The sequence below is a fragment of the Metopolophium dirhodum genome, chromosome 1 (assembly GCF_019925205.1).
Source record: "Metopolophium dirhodum isolate CAU chromosome 1, ASM1992520v1, whole genome shotgun sequence".
In the NCBI taxonomy this organism is placed as follows: Eukaryota; Metazoa; Arthropoda; class Insecta; order Hemiptera; family Aphididae; genus Metopolophium; species Metopolophium dirhodum.
This window is the reverse complement of record NC_083560.1, coordinates 14,905,962-14,912,288: the sequence shown is the minus strand read 5'-3', so window position 1 is coordinate 14,912,288 and position 6,327 is coordinate 14,905,962. Positions and strand designations below refer to the sequence as shown.

The 6,327-nt window shown below is 25.9% G+C and overlaps 1 pseudogene; it reads left to right on the top strand.

Moving 5' to 3' along the window:
• Positions 1–715: 715 nt before the first annotated feature.
• On the top strand, positions 716–4,417 carry LOC132933120 (eukaryotic initiation factor 4A-III-like; annotated as a pseudogene).
• The last annotated feature ends 1,910 nt before the right edge of the window (positions 4,418–6,327 follow it).

The window sequence follows — 6,327 nt, the reverse complement described above, 5'->3', positions numbered from 1 at the left end:
CCAATGCATTATGCTGGTTCAATATTCAACACAAGGAACTAACTTAACAAATGCTGAAGATATCGCTGGAGTTGAATACAATTATAATGTTACTAAATCTTTAATAAAAGAACAGCGTGGAAATATTATGATGGAATTTGCAGAAAATCGTTCACGTAAAAGACCTTGGATTTTGATTGGTCTGTATTATTAGAACAATTAATTTCTTTTCCTTGGTGGAGGTTTTGTGAAAGTTCATCTATCAGTAAAGTAGCAACAGCAATAATGTCTTTGCCAAGTTTTCTGAGGCAACATACAGATCAAATAGTACTTTTCCCTTATACCTACATACAAAAAAAAAGGAATTGGTTATATTATTTAGGTCTGTGTTAATAAAATTAGGTATTTCTAGGTTGTTAAAATTAGGTATTTATCTTACCAACTCCATTAATTATATAAAATTTATTATGAGTGGTATATTATATTTCAATTTATACTATTAATTTATAATATATTTGATTTGTATTATTAATTGGTAATATGTTAAATGTACACCTACTATTAATTATTATTTCAACCGTATCAAATTATTTTACAGGATTATTTAAGCAAACTTTTGGGAACTGTTATTTATGCAACAACAACTCTTTTTTCTATAGAAGAAAATTAATATTTTTTAAACATTTTTAAAGCACCATGGCCCAGTTAACTACCTTTGCAATTCACAATTTCAAACATGTTGTTGGATGAAAAACACCACCAGATAACATTACACGTTCAAAAAAAGATAAATTACGAGAAATTTAGCGTGTACAAGTTGATGGTTAGAGCAACATCAGGTTACAATTTTTAAAACAGATGTACTAACTAAGTGATGATAATAATTTATTTGTCTACTTACCATAGATAATATAAGAATGGATAGGACATGCCTATACCAGTTTCATATGGGGCCGTATGTTTTTTTTGGGGAAGAGAGAAAGATATGGGGATTTTTTAAGGTTATATCCAAAAACTGTTTACAATATTTGTCAATTTTAAATTAGTATTTTGATTGTTGTGCCTGAAAATGGTAATTGGAATATTCAAATGACCCTAAACTTTGCGTACATAATTAATTGTAATTTAAATATAGAATAATATAGATCGTTAATTATTACTAATTTATCATTAATGTTATTTATTATCATTTATAAATATTTGCCCCATATAATATTAAAAACGTATCACTAAATTTTCTAGTGATACGTTCTTATGTCCTATCTTTTCTTATATTATCTATGCTACTTACCGATTGTTGAGTGGAAACACAATGTGTATAGGTAAAACGTGCGGTGTTGGTGTGACGATGCTCTCCGAACGGACGAATGCGGCCCGTGTACGGTTCGGATGTAGGTACGTAGAGTAATGAAGAAGACACTGGAAATTTGAGTTGGGATAAATAAACCAGGGCTTGCATTTGAAAAAAAATTTCGTTTTATGTTATTTACAAGTAAATGTTACCCAATTTTTGTGTTTATCGTTATTTAGAACTAAAACGTTATAGAAGTTTTGCGTTTATGGTTATTCAAAATAATGTTAATACCTATTGAATTAAAAAAATAATAACTAATGCGGGTAAGTCATGGCCCGGATACGGAATATAATATAACCAATTCTTAGATTGATTGCATGAAATAAATGTTTCTACGAAACCAATAGACCTTTTAAATAAATAGATTTTAAAATATTTCGTTTTGCGTTTTGTTTTTGTTTAATGATATATAATATCTTTTGTTAATCGTTATGTGTTGTTTTGCGGTATTTAATTTTTTGTGATTATCGCTTTCCGTTATAATTACGTTTACAAATTTCAATCGTTTTTTTGTCAAATATAATGTTATTATAATAAAGTCTGCAAGCCCTGAAATAAACCATTTAAAATGTTATTAAATTTTTGATTAAATTGTAATTCATTAGTTGTTTTCATTAATTCAATACATTGCTTTTGTTTTATAATTACATTTCTCAATTTAAACTGCATACCCAAAAGTGTTGAATACTTTTGATACATATCATTACCTAATTGTTTAAGTCTGTAAAAAATTAAAAATTAAAAATGGCAATTGTTAGTCTGAAATCCAAATAAATTGTTTGGTAAATTTATGACCCTAATAAACAATGCTGGGCATTAATGAGTTTAAAAGTTTATTTTATTTTAACTTTTTAACTTAACTAGTTATTTTTTTAGTTTTTGTTATTAGGTATTTGCCGTGTATTATTTATATTTGTGAATTATACAGCAACTCAATATACTACCTGTGTTATCGTTTATTACTTAGAGTTACTCCTTTGTCATTAGTTTTCAAGCACATACACACAAACACATATACAATATTCTATTGTTTGATGATGATGCTAAAGTATTTAAAAAATAGATTCAATCCATGATTGCATACATTTACAAGAAGATTTAACAAAAATCAATAATTGGTATTATTTAAATGGGCTATGTTTAAGTATCAGTAAATGTAAAGTATGAACATTCAATAATAAAAAATCTAGTATTAATTATGATTAAAAACTAAATAATGGTTCTATAGAATCAGTTAATTTATTTACTAGACTTAGGTATTGACTTCATTTGTAGAATTAGGTATATCATTTGACTCAAAAATAAATTTCAACAGCCTTATTGAAAAAATAACAATTAAAGAATTATTCTTAAATTTAGGTTTCAAATCACGTACGCCGTACAGGTTCAAATTTTAACAAATACGATTCTTTTAAAATTTTATACTGGGCGTTTGTGAGATCACAATTGGAATATGCCTCTCTTGTTTGGCATTCTTATAAGATTTATACAACTCAAAATCTTGAAGCAGTCCAAAACCGTTTTCTCTGTTATCTCTCTTTCAAAGTAGAACGCCAACGACATACTAAGTATAATGGTTTATTAACTTACTTTAATCTGGAATAATTAAATAAAAGAAGAGATTATCTAAACTTTATATTTCTACAAAAATTATTTAACAATTCCATAGATGGTCCATATCTGTTAGAATAATTAAAATTTTGAATTAATAACAAATCTACTAGAAATCAAAATTGTTTTTTAATTAATAATATTTCTAAAAATTATTTACGTTCTTCTCCTGCAAATATATTGATGTCCATGAAAAATACTACAGAATTAAATTATTTTAGTTATTTGTAAACTTTGGTTTAAAATTATGTTACTATGTGTTATATGTTATATAATTATATTAACTGTTATTCTATAAAGAAGAAAAAAAAATGTCAACATTTTTAATTTTAATGAATTTTTTATGTCATACACTAGTTTTAGTTTTTTTTAATGTAAATCTTACACAATTTATTTATATAATGATTATTTTGTAATTGGAGCTTTTTCCGTCAAATAAAGCAATAATAATAGTAATAATAATCAAAAATATCTAGATTTAATTGATCAGCACTTTCACCGTAATCATTCTGTCTTAAGTTAGCGATCTCTAGATGATGACGAATTGAAGTACTAGAATCACATGGATCCTTTTGGTTTTCAAGAAGTAGTTCTCTGTCATAGCATGTTTCTGGAACTCTTGGACATGTGTTTGGCATGTATAATATAACACTGTTATTAAAAAAAACGTATTTTAATTCACTATAATTTTTTGTACAGATATGTTAAAATGTAAAACATTGCTTACAAGTAACATAAAAACGTTTGTGTTAGACGAAGCAGATGAAATGTTGAACAAAGGATTCAAGAAACAAATATATGATATAAATAGGTTTTTGCCACCTTTTACTTAGGTATAATTAAACTTAATATTATTTTTGATTCAGTTGTTCAAAATGTTTAATGGTTTTTATTTTTTTTATAATCTGTCCCCAACATCTATGGTTATTGGATGTAACAATACATTACATAATAACGTTTTCTGGTTTTATTTATTTCCCTAGGTGATTTTTGTATCAGCTATAATGAAACAAGAAATATTAGAAATGACCGTAAAATTCATGACTAATTCTATGAGGATTTTAATCAAACAGTTTGTATCCGTATATTTTTAAGAGACAAGAAGTCAAACATAACATCTAACAATTGATTAAATTTTTAGAGTTGAACTGATTCTCTTTAAGGTATAAAACAGTTCTTTGTAGAAGTTGAATGCGAGGAATATACATTTTACACTTTCTATGAGCTTTATGATACTCTAACAATAGTCAATCAGTAATTTTTTGTTGTACAAAAAGGAAGATTAGTGATAAGATGTAAAACAAATGAAATTTGTACTAACCTAAGTCTAATTATAATTATCTATTTAGGTGAATTGGCTAAATGATAAGATGAGGGAATCTAATTAATTTCACAGTCAGTTCAATGCATGGAGACATGCCACAAAAAGAGAGGGACACAATGATGAAGACATTTCATGCTGGAAAAACATAAGTGTTTCCTAGCAATAAGCAGTTATTAGGCTATGTCAACTTAAAGGACTATATTATTAGAGTTATTCAAATTATTTGTCCAACTGATCCTCCGTGTCTAAGAAAATGTCTCCCACACGGGCATTAATTGTTGTGTCTGTCTTACAAACATACAACATGGCAAATTTAACCTTCACAATAATACATTTCAGTCAATCATTTCTAAAATTAGAGTGAAATTACCTTTTTTAAAATTTAAAGGTAAGATCATTATCTAGGGCAGTAGTCCCCATTAGTATATTAGAAAAAGCCAAATATTATTTTAGAAAATTACTTGTGGTTTTTAATTTACTGCATTTTAATTTGTGCATAATACCGAATGAAGGCTTTTTTTTTTCATCGGGTCCCGAGTGTATAAATTCCTAGTATAAGTTTTAAAAGTAAAAATATTATTTTGATGTTAGTATTTTATTTTATTTACTCGAGTGTAGATTGTTGGATTTTAGAATGTAAAATTCAGTTTTAGTGCGGGCCACAAAAAATTTGTTAAAGGGCTACATGCAGCCCTTGGGCCGCATAGTGGATACTGCTGATCTAGGGAATCTTGGAGGCTTTTATAATATTTTTATTAAGAAAGAAGTTATGACAATTTTTTGTACATTTGAAAATTATCATACCTTACCTAAAAATAAATAATAATAATAATAATAATAATAATAATAATAATAACAATAATAATAATAATAATAATAATTATCTATAGTATCTTGATTTAATTGATTGGCACTTTCACCGTTATCATTCTGTCTTAGGTTAGTGTTCTCTTTCTCATCACACAATACTGATTTATTAGGAACGTAGCTTGACATCTTGATCTGTTTTTCTTTCTTTTCTTCAGAAACAATTATAATTGTCTATTCAAAAACTTCTTTCGATATGGTTGAATTTAAAATCTAAAACAAAATATTAAGATAATGTAAAATACATATTTTTTTTCAACAGAAAAATTGCAAAACTGGTTTTCTTTGTCTAATACTGTGTTTAAAAAAAGACAAATTTTAATTATGTATTACTTAAACACATTTCATTAAAGGAACAAAATTGTTTTTTGATGAGTTATATATAAAGAAAGAATTGATGAAATGCAATATATTATGTATATTATTATCATAGAAGTCTGATAAGGTATAAGGAGCAATATTAATGAAAAAAACGAGAAAGGGTGTAACCGCTGTGTTGTCTTTTATATATTTTATGTTGAAATTTTACCTTGCATTATGTAACTAAGGGAAATGTGCCAAGATTAGTACACACCTATTTAATTAAAAATATATATGATAAATAATGCTGTTATATGTATAACTAATACATTTAGTTTATTAATACTGTTTATCTATGTAAACATAATTTATAATACATAAGTACACGTCTTATTTATTTATTCACAATTATATTTTTAATGAGACATTTGGTTTGTTTATTGTATGTACCCTATATAGTAAGTATGAAAATTAGGGAAATTCACATAGCTATGCTATATTAAGCTCTTATAAGACGGATACAACACATGCGAGTATGACATACTCTTCTGATTCAAACCTCTACAAAAAATATTTTTGAATAACAACAAAATAATTAAAATTCTTATTATTCTTAGTTTAAATATATAATTTTGCTTTAATTCAAACTTAAAATGTGTATAACAAATTATGAGAAACCTTTTATTTAATTATCAAGCCTTAGCTAAACAAATTACAAGTGTCAACTACAGAATAATTTGTGAATATTTATTCATTTATTTATGTTTCTATGATTAATAATTTTTGAATTATGACAAAAAATCTAAAATTAATTAGTTAAAAATTGTTTTGTTTACATGTCCAATTACAAAGTGATTTTAATATTTTAAATTATGTGCACTCAAAATCACAG